The 18,434-nt window shown below is 38.5% G+C and overlaps 1 long non-coding RNA gene across 1 annotated transcript in view; it reads right to left on the bottom strand.

Moving 5' to 3' along the window:
* Window positions 1-3,606: 3,606 nt before the first annotated feature.
* The window catches only part of LOC138920596 (uncharacterized), a 114,106-nt gene continuing 99,278 nt past the window's right edge, over window positions 3,607-18,434 (bottom strand). Inside the window, exon 3 of the long non-coding RNA XR_011432025.1 lies at window positions 3,607-3,745. This is a non-coding gene — a long non-coding RNA (uncharacterized lncRNA). The remainder of the gene's footprint in view (window positions 3,746-18,434) is intronic.

Here is an 18,434-nt window from a genome sequence, read left to right as displayed (position 1 = left end):
AGTGAAAGAACAACTAAATAGGAAAATGAAGTCTTCCTTCCCTGTGCAATGAAACCATAAAAGTTGGCAGACAGAAAGGAATGCTCAACTTTTTCCCAGAGCTCTGAGTCTGGTTTCCACTGGTCCATGTTCCATTGGGTGATTAGAGAAAGCTTTTTTAAAGCCTTACTTCAGAATGATCTTAATTGGTGCAAGGTTGAGCCCTTTCTACGAGGGGAGGGAAAAGGTTGAATAGCCTTTTCAAGTCACATGAAAGTTTCTAGGATGAATGTACGATAATTAGATTAATAAGTAGCTTAATTTATCACAGCTGAGGATTTCAACAGCCACACATTAGAGCAAGAAAAAAAGATTAGTGTGATTCTAGTTGGTTAAAAAAAAAAAATTGTACTGAAACTTGATTAACCTTAAACACAAAGTGCCTTTCTTCCTCAGTCTAAATGTCTGAAGGGGGAGGGGCATGGAGTAGAAGGGGGAGAGGGGACCTGAAATAATCAGGAAAGTCTTATTTTATTCCTTTCTGTCTCCCGGTTAATGAACAGACTCAGGATTGCTTGAACCAACTTTTCCCTTTACTGTTTCTCATCCTTAAAATAATGGGTTGGGCATAAGCCCGTAGAATCTTAAATTGTGTTGCCCACACACGTCATAGGGCTACTTCTTTCCTGAGGTGCAATCTGTCATAAGCAGATTCTCTTGTCTCTGCTGGAAAAAAGAAAGAAGTAATGTGGCGGGAGGAGAATGGGATTCGGAGGAATCCTTAATTCCACTTAGCATGTGGTGGGGACATTGAGGCTGAGATTGTTGGATGAAATTTCCAGGAGTTATCTCAGGGCTCTAAAGCCTGAATTTAGTCCCAGGCCTTCAAAAATCATAGGTTACTCGAACAAGGGACATTGATGAGTTCAGATGAGCACTATTCATTGATAGAATATGCAAAATCAAGACAATTATTACAAAAGCAAGAATAATTGACTTAGGGTTAAAACATCAGACAAGAACTAGCAGTCAAAAAATGTATGCATCAAATCAAATTGTTGTCCATTGGCAGTCATTGCATTCACATATGCACAATAAAATATTTTGATAAAAAGTGGGATTTGCTGGACCATCTGATGGTCATATCCTACAGGAGTGTGCTAACATCAGATTTGATTAACCTTAAACTTCCTGACTCCTTTCTGGCTACAAATGAAACGTCAGCACTGTGTGGAACAAAGCCGCTGGCATCAGCGTCAGTTTTGCAATGGAAGATCCTGGAGTGTGAATCTATGGCACCTGTCAACACTCAACAGTCATTGTGGCTGGGAGGCCAGCTAATGAGAACCCAGTGGTGGAGCTGTGTATGGGGCATCACCCGTGTGGCTGGATGAGAAAGGTGTGTGGCTGGATGTGGGCAGGCAGTTGTGACACCCTCCAACTGGAAGAGCACAATACGAAGCTAAAACACCAGACAACCTGGGTGACAGCACTACCTCTACCACAACAAAAACCGCTGCATTTTTCTTCAGTCTCCAAAGCTTACACAGAGGAGTTGAAAGAGGTGCGGGTTTGGTCCTTGTATATGGCCCCAGCTAAAACATTGGAAAGTTACCTGTGGCCCAGCCAGATCAACAAAGGCAATGCCAAGGGCACTGGTGCACCAGTCTGTGCGAGAAGTTCAGTAACTGGAGCCGGAGCCAGAGGTGAATCCGTTTCCACTGCAGGAGTCTTCACAAGTCTGCTCTTCTGCTGGGATGAAAGAGAAGCTTTAATTTTTTTTTTAAATCATATGACGAAAAATGACGTCACAGTATGGATAGGATATAGTTTCACATACTGAAATTTAAAACATTAATGTAATTATGGACTCTGAATAAACTTAGAAAACTAAGGCACATTTCAGCCTGCAGCCCGAACCTGAGAGCGTGCTTATGTCTAAAATGGACATCTCATTACTGGTTAACATTATTTAGTTAGAACGAGATATGACCTCTAATTGCTTTTAAATGATTAATTTGGTGTTTAAATAAGTGTCTTTTATTTAATAATGTTTTCTTCAACCAATTCACTTATGTCAATAAACTCTTTGTTTAACCTTCTTAAAGGAAACATTTTTCTCAGCTCAGAGGTGTTTAATGAGCTATCAAATAAATAGGTACAGGAAAATGTAATAAAATTAAGGGCTGCCCAAGATAGCAAGTGTGCCTTAATCTAGGAAGTGGGCACTATATGGCACGGCCCACTATGAATAGGACGTGTAGCGGTCCGGTCTGCCTCCTCCCATCGGTGTCCTGTCTATTCACGGCACAAACAACTTGCATTGTACAACCTGCCAAGACAGGAACACCCCAGACACAGTTAGAGGCATTTTCTTTTGATTGCTGGTTCTTTAAGTTTGGTAAAAACAATTATAAATCTTCTACTTGAGAATGGCTTGTCATTTGTAATAGGAAATTAAGGGAAAAGTGAAAATACATACAACATACAACATTAATATAAAATACTAATATCAAAATTAATATCAGAATGTCAACTGGTAACTTTTGCAGCGTAAGGGACATGAAAATGTATTATGGACAACTTGGTTTATCATTTTTCAGAAAATTTATTTTAAAATCTAGTTTTTCTAGATAGTTTACAGGATTAGACTAGATTTTGCTTTTGTGGTTATTAATAGAGTTAAAAGCTGTCAAATTTTGTTTAGCTTTCTATAGTGTGTGAAAAACAACTTAGAAACAACTATCAACATTATTTTAAAACTCAGATTTTTTTCTAATAGGATTAAATGGGTCACCAAAATTGCGCATTCTCAGAAGAGAAGCACACTGAGTGTGGCAGAGGCTGTCAGCCACCCCCTAAGAGGCACGCCCCCTTCTTCCATCGCCGTGGACTTTTGCCCTTGGGCACACGCACAGCCTAAAAAACACAGATGACGTGTACAAGTCTCCTAGTGACTGCTGGCCTAGTTGAGGCTGGGGAAGCGATGCGTGCGACCTCCTGGTTGTCCGTAAAAGGCAACTTTTCTCTCAAATCAAAATAAAAGGAGCCCTTATCGGCTTCCTGGAACAGAGTGGCCATCCCAACTTCTATGTGAGAGAGCTATAAGCTTCTATTTTCTTTAAAGCTGCGTGTTTTCAGCTAAACCTACAGCCTAACCAATACACTAACTAAAAATAGACATAAAATAATTTCAAACTTACATACTGTATGTGCCACATTGAACTAGTCAATAAGTCTCTCTCACTCTCTGGAAGTAGCAGTTTCTACTTTTTACTTAGTCTTCCCTAAGATACACTCTTGACTGAGAATCATTCAAAAGCTTTCAGATGGCTCCTGGTCATCTTCTGAATTAAGGACAATCCCTCCCCAGACATTCGACACCCCACAGTTTTCCAGCCTCCGACACACACCTTACCTTCCGCACACAGGTCTCCCTACCTTCTCTGGTCATACTGGAGAGTTGCACTTTGGGGGCCATGCCTGTCTTTCCTCTCTGCCTGTGCAAGTCTTATCCACCATGTTATTAAAACACAAAAAGAGTTACAGAAAAAAGCGAGGGCTTTGGCGTCAAATGGACCTGACTGGAAGCTGTGGGGTCTGCATGTGACACCTCGGACTTCCCCTCATAGCACTTCTCACTTAGCTTGTCGTTGCACATCTGATCACAGCCTGCCTCCCGCACTGGACCGTAAGCTCCACATGGGCAGGGATGATGTCTACTTGTCTCACCATTTTATCTTCAGGAGGAAGTGCCTGGCAATTGCTAGACAGAAAAGAAATATGTGTTGAGTGAATGAATAAACATCTCGGAATCTGTTTTCTCATCTATTAAATGAGGCTCATAACATCTAACTCATAGACTTGTTGCTAGAAGTAAGTGAGAAAATGAAGTGAGGTCAAGTGGTTCCAAATGACTGGCACATAGTACACACTCAATAAATGGGAGGCACTATTATGCAGTGATTCACAGCACGGACGTTGGAGTTAGACCTACGTGGGTATGGCTTTAGCCAGGTACTTGTGGTATGACATTGGGCAAATTACTGATCTTTTCTAGTCCTCCATTCTTCTATAAAGCTGATATAATAAAATTTACCTGGTATTGTTGAATGTATTAAATTTGATCATCTACACGCTTACTACCACAGTATGTGTTACCTAATAGACATTCAGTAATGGCATCTATTGCTATTTATGAATCACCTAATCATTCATTTATTCATTCAACAGATTTTTGTTGACTGCATACTACACACCAGGCACTGGGCTTTGTGCTGGGAATACCACAGGGAACAAGTCGGAGTGGCCCATGTGGCCCACCTCAGGAAATCTACAGCCTGGTGAGGTAGACCACTAAATAAATAAACATGCCGGTAAATATAGAGGTACTGATTGTGAGCAACTGCTAAGGAAGAAAAGGACAGTGTCGTGAGAAAGAGCAACACAGGGCAGGGATTCCCAGCAGCGGCTATGCCTCATGATCCAGCACTAACGGTAAGAGGTCTTTGGAACCTGTCCTTGCCCTCCCCATTCTCTCCCACTTACACGATCTTTCGCCTTCATTCAAACCCTGTACCATGTTACACTTTTATAATATTTGTTTTGATCTTTTACTTGTTTATTTTTACTCGTAAGAAAAGCTAATATTGACAGCTATTATTAGCTATTCTTACAAGTCTAATTTAAGCCCTTGTCTAATCCTTGCCATCTGGATTATAAATTTCTTGAAAGTAAGGTCTATGTCTTACCTGCCTCTGGTGAACCTGTAGGATCTAGCAGAGTTCCTGGCACAAACTAAGGGCTCCAGGAATATTTTCAGAATAGAAATAAGTTGTACTCTCTTCTTTGACTTCCGAATATGAAAAATTTACGCTAGTTCAAACAACTCTCTCTAATCTTCACGTTAGGCTGTTTCTTTAGTTACTGAATTTTTATACTTCGATTTCTTTCACACATTAGAGATGATGAATAAGTCAGAGGCAAGTTACAATAGCCAGAATTTTTATCGTGAAAAAAGATTTAACATCCTATGGCAAGAGGGATATTCTTGGAAGAATCTTGGACTGAGATCCCTTGACCAACATCTGAAGACATTCTGTTTTCTGCAGTATTTGAAAGTACCTTCCCAATAGAAAATTCTGCTGGGGCTTGTCCCATGATCTTGTCAAAAAGAATAGTCATCATTACTTAAAACAGAAAGCATTCTAATGGTTCTTTTGGACAGCATAATCCCTTTACTGAAAGAAAAACGTTTACGTTACACCCAGGTTGAAAGTAAATATCCAGTAAAGAATATTTATCAGCTCATGTAACTGTAAAATCCAGAGCCTGGGATGCTTTAGATGAGACTTGATCCAATGCCTCAAGGATACCCAAAAGACCTGGGCTCTTTCCATCTCTCCGTGTCAGCTTCATCCTAAGGCTGGCTCCATTCCTAGTCCCAAGAGGGCTGCTCACAGCTTCTGGGGCCATATGCTTTCTTGTTTGTGTCAGAGAGAGCAACTTTGTTCCAGCATTTGCAGAAACCCCCCTATAATCACTGCGTGGTCTGCTCAGTTCACACGCCAACTCCTACTTCGATTGCTGCAGTCAAGAGGATGGAATTGGCTTGGCCTAGTCTACCCGGACTGCAAGGCAGTAGGTCAGCTTCCACAAAGTCACATGAATCCCAAAAGGAAACTGGAGACTACCGGGAAGAGGGAAGGGCAAACGGATGCTGGCAAGGCATCTAACAAATGTTGACTTTGGAAGGTCTTGGTCAGTCTTGGCCTATGAAACTCGCCTACACAGGAGGATGGGACCACTCATTCGTATCAGTATGAGGAAAAGCAAAAGGCATGGACTTTTTCTCTCTCTTCTGAAAGTGGCATCACTCTCTGGAAACCAAATGAGTTTTGCTTTTGTATTTGTTCTGCTCAGGGGGAAGTCCTATATAGTCAGCACTATATTATGGTCTGATATAGTTAGCACTTAAAAAAAATTATTCCTATTCAAAATTTTTGAAGTCATTATGGATAAGTGAAGGCCAAGTAACCATATATACTCTGTCTTATATTATTAAATTTACTAGTAGAAATGTTGACATTTTACTTCCTTTTCAAGGAAAAATAACTTGAGAGAAACTTAGAGGGAAGACTTTCACTCGTCTCCACTTATTCTGATCAAGTGAAAGCAGCTGGAGGATCCACGGGATACCGCCTATTATCTTTTCTCTCTTTTCCTCTTTCTCTGCCTCTCCCAACCCCTACCCAAGTCTGTCTGTCTTTCCCTCTCTTTTGCTCTAGCTCTCTCTCTCTCACACATACACACACGCACGCACACACACTCTTTTCCTTCTTTCTTTCTCTGTTCTTTCTCTCCATTTCCTCTTCCTCTATCCCTTTTCATCCTTCCTTCCCTCACTGGAATTCTATTTACTCTCTGTCTTCTCATTTTTCTCTCTCTTTTCTGTTGTATTTTCACTCCTCCTCTCTCTCCAAATGGGTCCTAAGAGATGGATTAATTTAATAGGAGAAAAACAGCTCTTTTTTTCTTCACAATGTCATGGAAACAACTGTGGAACTGGTGGCAACGATTTAGGGTTGTCTTGGGGAGAGCTACTCCCACTTTTCTGTGGCCTCCAAACTGCATCAGAGGACAAAGTCTCAGCCATCTGGTGAGAAATGCGGTAGTTTCACCAAAATGCTCTGCATGAGCCTTTAAAGGAGAGAAATTCCAATCTGTTTGCTGGTGAGCTCTACAGTCTAACTCTTAGCTCCTAATCCTCCCACCACCCTTGAGAGCTAAGAAGGCAGCTTAGTTTTCCCACCCCCATTTCAGAATCTTGAAGGACCCGCAAGCACAGTACTAACAGTGTGACAGAATGACCAGATTTTTAGGCTTGGGGTATTATTGTCTTTACTTCTGGCTGATTTTTCAACTCTGACATTCCTCCGAGTAGCATGAAATCTCTTTTCTAAATATCTTTATCCATTAACCATTAGCATTATCAAGAAGAACAGCTCACAAACAGGGGACAGCGACATTAAAGTCAAGTAAAATGTAGTAACTCTTGCTTATAAAATTAAAGCCTTATGCTTTGGGATCAGCCTAAGCCAAATATAGTCCTCAATAAATAAGGGAAATTCATTGCGTGTTTCTTTAGGGAACCTGATACCATAAAAAAGTTTTGATTGACAGTTTTAAAATAGCTACTTGTAGTCACAAAATACCCTTGTTTAGGGGATAGCTCTGAGAAGACTAATATGAAAGCAAGATATATAGCATGAAAGTTTTGACCAACATTTTCTAAATAGAGGTACAACTGCTAAAGGTAAAGTAAAAAAATTCTGTGCCTGAAGAAGTAATTCAAAACCCAGAGCTCGCTTATAAAAGATGGAAGACTAATGAAGCTTTACGTTGCTTTTATAGCTAATTTTAAGGGTTACTCTCATGATGACAGACAAATACATTATTTTCCAGGGGTGAAGGATTTGTGTATAACCATCATTTAATTTCCGTTAAGGTTTTTGTGATTCTGCACATCCATCGTCGTTTACAGACATTTATATTAACGGAGCTCAGTCAACATTCAGCAAACCTGTATAGAGTGCCTGCTTGGTTCATAACATGCTGTGTTTCTGGCATGGCGCCTGCAGAGTTCCTGTTCTCCAGGATCTCAGTCTCGTGAGGAAATAGACATTTACTTAAATAATTAAATTATGGTAAGGTAATCTCTCTACCATAGGCATGTGCAGTGCACAATGGGAATACAAAAAGGGAATTAAGGTTCTGTAATGGAGTCTGGAAGACTTCACAGAGGAGGTAGCTTTTGAGATGGAACCTGAGGAACGAGTAAGAACGAAAAGAAGTGAAGAGGGTAGCTGTTCCAGGCAGAGAGAATATCACGTGCCAAGACATGGAGGTATGATGCAATTTGGCCTGCTTAAGAAAACACAAGTAGTTTATTATTGCTGGAACATAAAATATGAGGGTAGCATAGAGGATGAGGTGTGATCAGGAATCTGTGGACAAATCACAAAATTCATTTTATGCCATGCTAAAGAATGTCTTAAGAATGTCAATTTTATTCCATAGACCATAGAGATTAATTGAAGAATTTCAAGTAACATTATCAGCTTTTTATTTAGAAAGTGTACAGAATAAATTGGGAGGGGACACACCTAGAGGCAGAAAGGACAGTCACCAAGTGCTGTGATAGTTACGAGAGATATGAATAACAGAGGACTGAGGCTGGAAAAGAGGAGAAAGATAAACGATATATTTAGGAAACAGAATCAACAGTAGCTACTGATTGATTAGATGTGAGTAGAAGGGAAAGAGAAAATTCTTAAATGACTGTCAGGATTTTTGCTTGGGCCATGGAGATGATAGATGTGGGTGCCACTCATTATAATAAAAAAAAAAATGGTAGAAGCAGCAAGTGTCTGGAGGTAGGTAGTAATTTGGGGCCATTTGCAGCTTGATGTCCTTTTGAGATATCTGAATGGTGAAGTCTGGTTGGCTAGAATCTCCTTTCTACACTCAAAAAGCAGTCTGAACTAGAGATAACATTGAAGCTATGAATGTGAATGTTTGCAGAAAGAGGAATGTTGACAGCCAGAGGAAGTGTTTACAGTAGAAGAGGAGAAGACCGAGGATGGAAACTTGGAGCACTCTGCCAGTTAAAAGTCAGGAAGAGGAACGACCATACAAAGAAGCCCAAAGAAATTTGCTCAATGAATTAGGAAGAAAACCAAGAGAGAGCGTTGTCATGGAAAACCAGAAAAGACAAATATTTTATTTACATCCTTGCATTGTTTCACATTCTCAGTAAGCACGTATTTCTTTTGTCACATGAAAAATATTACATAAAAAGATTTTAAAAAGCATGAGAAACTCAGCAACAAAAAGACAAACAACCCAATTAAAAAATGGGCAAATGACTTGAATATATATTTCCCAAAAAAAAAGACATACAAGTGGCTGATAAATACATGAAAAGATGCTTGACATCATTGGACGTTAGAGAGATACAAATCAAACATGCAATAAGATACCATTTTGCACCCACTTGAATGGCCATATTTGAAACAAAACAAAAAAACAGAAAATAACAAGTGTTGGCAATGATGTGCAGAAATTGGAGCCTTTATATATGACTGGTGGGCATATAAAATGGTGCAGCTACTGTGAAAAACATTTGGCAGTTCCTCAATAAGTTAAATATAGTATTAACACATGACTCAGTAATTCCGCTCCTAGAAATATACCCCAAAGAATTGAAAACAGGTGCTCAAACAAGAACTTATGCATGAATGTTCATAGCAGCTCTATTCAACAGTAGCCAAAAGGCAGAAACAACTCAAATGCCCATCAACAGATGAATGGATGAACAAAATGTGGTATAGTCATACAATGGAATATTATACAGCTATAAAAAGGATGAAGAATTTATATATGCTACAACATGATGGGCTTTGAAAACATTTCGCTAAGTGAAAGAAGGCAGTCACAAAAGGTCATATATTGTATTATCGGCAATAAGCAGAAGAGAAAATTCCCTAAAGATTAGCGGTTGCCAGGAGCTATTGGAGAATGAGGACTGGGAAGTACTACTTAATGGGTATGGGGTTTCCCTCTGTGGTGATGAGAAAGTTCTGAAACCAGATAGTAGTGATGGTTGTACAACATCATGAAAGGGTCTTTTTATTTTGGTTTGATTTGGTTTGGGGGTGTGTGCGTGTGTGTCTTAAGATGAAAATAGTTTGAATACATTTATTTGCTGAAAGAAGGAACTGCTATAAAGGAGAGAGGATGAAGATATAGGAAAAGAGGTAACTGACAGAACTTAATCCTCCAGGAAGCAGGACACAAGTGTGGGTGGAAGCCTCAGCTTTGTAAGGAAAATGATACCTCATCTTCAGAAAAAGGAAGATGGTTGCCCTTGAAGACACATCTGTGGGTAAGAGACCAGAGGTTGAAGGAGTTTGCTCCTGAGGGCCTCTATCAGAGATTCTGAGAGTTGGAAGACACCTCATACACCATCAGGTAAAGTTACTCTCAATCCTAACTGCACACTAAAATCATCTGGGGGATCTCTTTTAGAAAATACTGATGCTTGGACTTATACCTAGAGATTCTGATTTAATTGGTCGGGAGATTATTTTTCAAAAGCTCTTTAGATGATTCTAATGTGCAGCTAGGACTCAAAACCTTTGATCTAGTCATTAGTTAAGTTTACGTAAAACTTGTGCCTCTTCCTCATCCTTGTTGATATTTTCTTCTTTGGGATAGATTTGAAGTGACATGGTGCCTTTTTTAACTATCGAGGGGTACCTTTAGGGGACTAATAAAGTCCTAGACATGGGACCACATATAGCATAAGGCTAGTTGCCTCACCCTGGCCACAGACACCTCCTGATCCTGTCCAGCAATTTGGAATCCCATTTCAATTGCAAGAAGCGATATGTTAATAAATAATAATGATAATGATAAAGTATGAGTTACAGAGAATTTACTATAAGCAATGTATGATGCTAAGCATTTTGTTTGCATTATCTTAGTTTAATCCCACAACTATCCAATGTGGTAAATATGACTTTTATTCCTACTTTACAAAACATGTGTTACACTGGTGAAGAATTTGCTCAAGATCACAAAGTTATATGCTGGCAAAGGCAGTCCTGCCTGACATGAGAACACAAGTCATTAAATACTATATTAGATAATCTAACGTTAACTTTGCACATGAGGCATGGCTCAGGCCAGTTGCATTTTCAATACCAGTTTAGACCCTTTTAAAATATGAAATTGCATCCCTATTTTACATGTCTGACTTTTAAAATATTCCCTTATATTCAAAAATCAAGGTTTGAGTTACTCCACCTTGGGTTGTTTTAGATGAAAACAGTTACAGATTAGAGAGGTTTTATGCTGTGCATCTGTAACATTCATGTCACCTCTTATGTCTAATAAGAGAGGGCATGTGGTAGAATGATTTAAAACATGGGCTTTGGAGGCAGATAGACTGGCATTGAACCCCAGCTCCAGGCCAATATATACAAATTATATGACCTTGAATACCTGCAAATCCTCAATTTTCTCAATTGTAAGATGAGAATAATTATACCTAATGGTGCAGTGTTGATGAGAGGAGAAAATGATATGTCTATGAAAGCAGCTTAGTACAGTGCCTAATATATTGTAAAAAATAATAATAAATGGAGATTCTCCTTAGCAACTGAGGGACCACAGTGCAGCCAGACTCCCAGGAGCAACGAGTTGAATAGGGGAGTGATGTCAGCATCATGGCAGAGTGAGCTGTTCCCTTAGTCTCTCCCCCTACAAGTTATACCCAAATGGACATTCATTAACCAACAAAGGATTCCCTACAAAGCACACCAGGATGTCTGACAGATCCACATAGCCATATATCTGAAGGTGAGGGTACTGGCCCCAGGAAGCAGTAGAAGGAGGTGAGAAGTCCCCCCCCCCCGCCCCACCCCAGCAGCAATCTAGGCCACAGGTCCCCATGCAGCAGCAGCTGGTGTATGAATGTAAGAGGAGGCAGGGGAGCAAGCAAGCCTGCACATGAATGCTTTCACTTTCACAGTGGCAACCCAGCCCATGGGAATGCTCTACACCAAGTGGCATGGCTCAGCCACCACGTGGAGCCCCACCAAGGGAAGAAGCCCAGGCTAATTGTCCATGAGTGCAGTGCGGGCCCAGGTGTGCACAAAAGAAAGTACCCTTACCCCCTGACCTAGCACACCAGCTTGGTTGGTCCTCCTCCACACCAGAGCACCTGTGCATGTGTGTGTGATCTGTCAAGAGGCTGCAGCCAGGAGGCAAATGCAGACAAGCCCTATCAGCACAACTTCCAACAGATGTGACAGGTTCAGAAAACATAACTCCAGCCCCACCAAACCCCAGTGATGGCAGGTGGAATCTGTGTCACTACACACCAGCAAAGGATCACTTCATTAAACACCATGAAGAACTACACTAACACTCTAGAGCAGAAGGAAAATGACAAGTATCCAGAAATCAATCCTGAAGTCACATAAATTTGCAATGTAAGTGATAAAGAATTGAAAATAGTTGTCATAAAGAAACTCAATGAGTTACAAGAAAACTCAGAAAGACAGCTCAATGAACTCAGGAATAAAATTAATGAGCACAAGGGATTCTTCACAACAGAGATTGAAACTCTAAAAAAACCAAACAGAAATGCTGGAGATGAAGAGCACAATGAATGAGATTTAAAAAAACAATCTAGAAATGTTAGAAAACATAGCTGACATTATGGAGGACAGAATTAGTAATTTAGAGGACAGAAATATAGAAATGTTTCAGGTGAAGAAGACAGAACTAAGACATTAAGAAAATGAAGAAATTCTTCAGAAATATCTGACTCATTTAGGAAATGCAACCTAAGGATTATAGGTATTCCAGAGGGAGAGGGGGGGAGAAAGGAGCAGAGAGCTTGTTCAAAGAAATAATACCCAAGAACTTCCCACACCTCGGGAAAGAACTGGTGTTACAAATATATACAGCCAATAAAACTCCTAATTACATCAGTGAGAAAAGACCTTCCCCAAGGCATATAATAGTAAAACGGGCAAAAGTCAATGACAAATAAAAAGTATTAAGGGCAGCAAGGCAGAAGAGAATAATCTACAAAGGAACCCCTATCAGGCTTTTAGCAGATTTCTTAGCAGAAACCTTACAGGCTAGGAGAGATGGAATGATAAATTCAAAATACTGAAAGACAAAAACCTCCAGCCAAGAATACTCTATCCAGAAAAATTACCCTTTAGATATGATGGAGAAATAAAAACTTTCCCAGATAAACAAAAGCTGAGTGAGAGGCTAGCCTTGTGGCAGAGTGGTTGGGTTTGTGTGCTCCACTTCAGCGGCCCAGGGTTTCGCTGGTTCAGATCCTGGGTGAGGACATGGCACTGCTCATCAAGCCATGCTGAGGCAGCATCCTGCATGCCACAACTGGAAGGACCCACAAATAAAAATATACAACTATGTACTGGGGGGTTTGGGGGAGAAAAAGAAAAATAAAATCTTAAAAAAAAAGCTGAGTGAGTTCCTCACCACTAGATCTCCCTTACAAAAAGTGATTAAGGATGCCCTCATACCTGAAACAAAAAGGCAAAGTTCTACAAAGGCTTGAGCAAGGGGATAAATAGATAGACAAAATCAGAAAATTGCAGTTCTCTATCAGAACAGATTAGCAAACAATTATAACATAAAAGATAAAGGGAATGAAAGCATAAAAAATAACTATAAACACTGTTTTAATCACAAATTCACAACACAAAACAGAATAATTTGTGACAACAATAACTTAGAAGAGGAAGAGGAAAGGGATGGAACCTGCTTAGGCTAATGGAGATAAGAGGCTATCAGAAAATCAGAAAATGTAATATCTCATCTACAAGATATTTTATACAAACCTCATGATAACCATCAACCAAAAAATCAAAGCAGAGTCACAAATCATAAATAAAGAGAAAACTGAGAAAACTATTACAGAAAACCACCAAACTGAAATTTCAGTCAGAAATACAAATGGAGAAAAACAAAGGAAATACAGATCAACCAGAAAACAATAGATAAAATGGCAGTATTAAGCCCTCATATATCAATAATCACTCTAAATGTAAATCAATTGAATTCTCCAATCAAAATAGACAGATGGATTATAAAACAAGACCCAAAAATATGCTACCTCCAAGAAACACATCTCAGCTCTAAGGGCAAATATAAGCTCAGAGTGAAGGGATGAAAGATGATACTCCAAGCAAATGGCAAGCAAAAGAAAGCAGGTGTTGCCATACTTACATCAGACAAAGCAGACTTAAAGATAAAAAAAGGCAGTGAGAGACAAAGAGAACACTATATAGTGATTAAAAGGACATTCTACCCAGAAGACATAACACTTATGAATATATATGCATCTAACACAGGAACACCAAAGTAAATAAAGCAACTATTAACAGTTCTAAAGGGAAAAATTAACTACAATACAATAATAGTAGGGGACCTCAACACCCCACTTACATCAATGGCTAGATCATCCAGACAGAAAGCCAACAAGGAACAGTGGACTTAAAAGAAAAACTAGACCAGATGGATTTAATAGATATATAGAGAACACTCCATCCAAAAACAGCAGAATACACATTCTTCTCAAGTGTTCATGGAATATTCTCGAAGATAGACCATATGTTGGGAAAGAAGGCAAGCCTCAATAAATTTAAGAAGGTTGAAATCTTATCAAGCATCATTTCTGACCACGAAGCTCTGAAACTAGAAATCAACTACAAGAAAAAAGCTAGGAAAGTCACAAACATGTGGTGACTAAACAACATGCTACTGAACAACAATTGAGTCAATGAAGAAATCAAAAGAGAAATCAAAAAATACCTAGAGACAAGTGAAAATGAAAATACATCACACCAACTCTTAGGGGATGCAACAAAAGCAGTTCTAAAAGGGAAATTCATAGCAATACAGGCCCATCTCAACAAACAAGAAAAATCTCACGTAAGTAATCTTAAACTACGCCTAACAGAATTAGAAAAAGAAGAATAAATGAAGCTCAAAGTCAGCAGAAGGAGGGAAATAATAAAAATTAGAGCAGAAATAAATGAAATAGAGACAAAAAAACAGTAGAAGTGATTAATGAAACTAAAAGCTGGTTCTTTGAGAAGATAAGCAAAATTGACAAACATATAAACTACAATCAGATATCACCTTACACCTGTTAGAATGACTATAATCACCAAGACAAAAAATAACAAATGTTGTAGAGAAAAGGGAACCCTCATACACTGCTTGTGGGAATGCAAACTGATGCAGCCACTATGGAAAACAGTACGGAAATTTCTCAAAAAATTAAAAATAGAAATAGAATATAATCCAGTTATCCCACTACTGAGTATTTACCCAAAGAACTTGAAATCAACAGTTCAAAGAGATTTACACCCGCTATGTTCATTGCAGCATTATTCACAATAGCCAAGACATGGAAGCAACCCAAGTTCCCATGAATTGATGAATGGATAAAGAAGACAGGGTATATATATACAAGGGAATACTACCCAGCCATTAAAAAGGCAAAATCGTCCCATTCTCAACAAGATGGATGGACCTTGAGGGTATGATGTTAAGCGCAATAAGCCAGGTGGAGAAAGACAAACACCACATGATTTCACTCATATGTGAAAGATAAACAAACACATGGTTAAAGAGAACAGATTAGTGATTACCAGAGGAGAAGTGGGTTGGGGGGTGGACAAAACTGGTAAAGGGGTGCATATATATGGCAGTAGATAAAAATTAAGACTAGTGGTGGTGAGCACAATGCAGTCTATAGAGAAACTGATAGATAATAATGTACACCTGAAATCACACAATCTTATAAACCATTACGACCACAATAAAATATTTGAAAATAAATAAATAAATAAATGCTAATGAGTCTTTTTAATTATTTAACTCATCATCATCATCATCAAGGTTCATCAGCAACACCATGATAGTCAAGGAGTTGCGTTGCCTGTTTCACAGCTATTTGTGGCTTTCTAGATCACTGCTATCCAATAGCGTTTTCTGCAGTGATGGAAATGTTCTATAACATGTGCTTTCCAATATAGTAGCCACTAGTCACATGTCACATAGACTACTGAGTACTTGAAATTTGATTAGCTTGACCATGGATCTAAATATTTTATTTTTTTATGTTCTGTTGAAGTTAAATTTCAACAGCCACATGTAGCTTGCAGCTACCTTACTGGACAATGCTGTTCTAGCCTAAAGCCCTTGGACTACACCTGAGCTAAAGTTGCTATTTAAAGTTCAATGGAACAGATTCACAAGGGTTTTTTGTAACTTCTTCAGAGATGTCACTAATATCCTATTGGGGTCAAAAATCTCGGCAAGGGCTTTACTTCCCAGAGATTGTCATTATGATGAATAGCATATGTTTGTCCTCATAACCAGGATATTAGAGTCAATCTATGTACCCACTGACTCATTACATTAAAAAAACTTGAATTTTATGACCAGATGCATTTTCAGAGGATCAAGGCCAACTGTCTACTGAAAATATAGAGAAATCATTGTGGGCTTTTCTTTTTTTCTTTTTTTTCTGAGGAAGATTAGCCCCGAGCTAACATCTGTGCCAATCTTCCTCCACTTTATATGTGGGTCGCCACCATAGCATGGCTGACAAGTGGTGTATGTCCACGGCGGGGATCTGAACCCACGATCCCGCCCCCGAATCAGAGCATGCTGAACTTAAGCACTATGCCACGGGGTCAGCCACAATTTGGGCTTTTCTTGATCAGGTTCTTCCTAGTGGGGAAGAAATTGCCAAAAGTCCAGTGAAAAAAATAAACCACCTGTGATAATTTTTTAAATCTGATTTTTAAAAATTATAAAGACTTTTTAAATAAACTTCCAAAAATACTTTCAATGTATAGGAAAGTGATGAGAAAGAAAGGCTAACACAGGCAGAGGACGTGGAAGCTCCCTTTACGATCTGGTTGCATGGGCGGAGGCAGCCACGGTGCGCTTGCTCAACAAGGAAGGCGGCACGAGGCCTCTTGCGGTGACTCAGGGACCTAACTAGATATCCCCGAGGAGAAAGGGCGGCCAGGTCACGCAGTATGAAGAGACGAAATAAAAACTATGGAAGAGATATAAACAGTAAAAGAAAAAAATGTTTCAATTTATAGAATACAGAGTAAATCTGTAGCCCCGGCAGAGAAAGTGAAAGAGAATTATGAAAGAAATTTTTTAGTAAGAAAATCTTTCAAAAGGTATCAATCACATGACTCACAAATATAATGATATAAAAAGCATTATTCTTCATCAATAAACTTTGGTACATCCATCTAATGAAGTACTATGGAAAGGAGTGAGGAATATCGTCATAAAGGTCCACTCCCGTGGATTGATCTCCAGGACATATTATGTTTTCTTTTTAAGCCAGGTGGAGAAAGTTACATATTTATAACTAAATATAAATACATATGTTCTCTAAGTGGAGAATTCATAGTATGCTTGTATTTCTCAAACAAAGGGTGTGTGTGTGTATAATCTGAATATAGTAATAAAGCAAACAATGGAAGGATAAACCACAAAATTATTTAAATGGTTATCTACTAGCAGAGAGAAGGAAAAGGATGGAGGTAAAAGAAAATAATAAGTAATCTTCTTTTAATACCTTGTTTTGTAGCTATATCTTGGGAAACATACAATAGATAACATACAATAATATACAATACAAAACATGCAATAAATACATAAAATTTTAACTTAAAAGCAACTTTTAAAAGTAAAAAGTAGCAAAATAAATGAATTTAAATGCATATCTAGTTTTTAGTAAGACAAAAAGAATAGCAAAAAAGAATTTTGCACTCTCTACAATACTCATATTATGAGCAGCAGCTTTGGTACTATTACTCTGTGTAATATAAAATAAAGAAAATGGGAAAAGTTTTGATAACCTAATTCTATCATCTGTGGTGTCCTTGAGAATATGAATTCTTAGTGAGAGAAAAAGGAGATATAAGATAGAAGAGTTTAAGTAACAAAACATAGTTCTGAATTTGAATTAGAAATATCAGTATGAACTCACGGGATATCTTATCTTTAAAAAAAAATCCTGACTCTATCCACTGAAAAGGATTAGAATAGCCTTATGATAATAATACGTATCCTTAGTGTTTAGATAGTAGACTTGAAATTCTCCTTTCCCTTAAGGAGAATTTCATAGGAAAATGGCTGGTTTTAAATCTGAGGCAGAAAATGTACAAGATTAGCCTGGAATATCTTGTCATCCTACCAGATACCAAAGAAAATATCAAAGATTGTTAAGGGCATGTCAGAAAAAGCCAGAAGCCAGCTCAAAGACGTTCCCTCTCGCCAAGGATGGAATAATTTGAGCATTGATAAGGATATGGTTTGAAGTCCATCGAATGTGTTCAAATTCATGAATTCATAATGGTACTGAAACAAACTAATTGGTTACTATTAGAAGATGCCAGTCAACCAAATTCATTATTTGAAAACTGGTGAATAAAGAAGAAGAAATAAATACTTGTTCTGCCTTTCCTATATGTGTTATACTACTGGTTAACCAAATAGTATATGAAGAGAATTTCTGATTTGGAAGTATTCCAGCTAATAAACAAAGAAGGAACAATAGAATTGAATATGGCCATTTTGCAATCCCTAGTGAATTCATGGATCTAGGCGTTGAGCATCAATGATTGGTAACATCAGAGAGAGGGACAACCAGACATTATGTGCCTCCTGATGAAAAACAAGTATCCACTTATGAAGCAGCCTAGTCAAAAATTTCAAACCTAAATCTGATCAAGTCTTTAGATGCAACTATTAATTTATAGAAAAACAGTCAAAGATGGAAACAAGTTAAACTACACCAC

The sequence above is a fragment of the Equus caballus genome, chromosome 24 (assembly GCF_041296265.1).
Source record: "Equus caballus isolate H_3958 breed thoroughbred chromosome 24, TB-T2T, whole genome shotgun sequence".
In the NCBI taxonomy this organism is placed as follows: Eukaryota; Metazoa; Chordata; class Mammalia; order Perissodactyla; family Equidae; genus Equus; species Equus caballus.
This window is presented reverse-complemented; position numbering and strand designations above follow the sequence as displayed.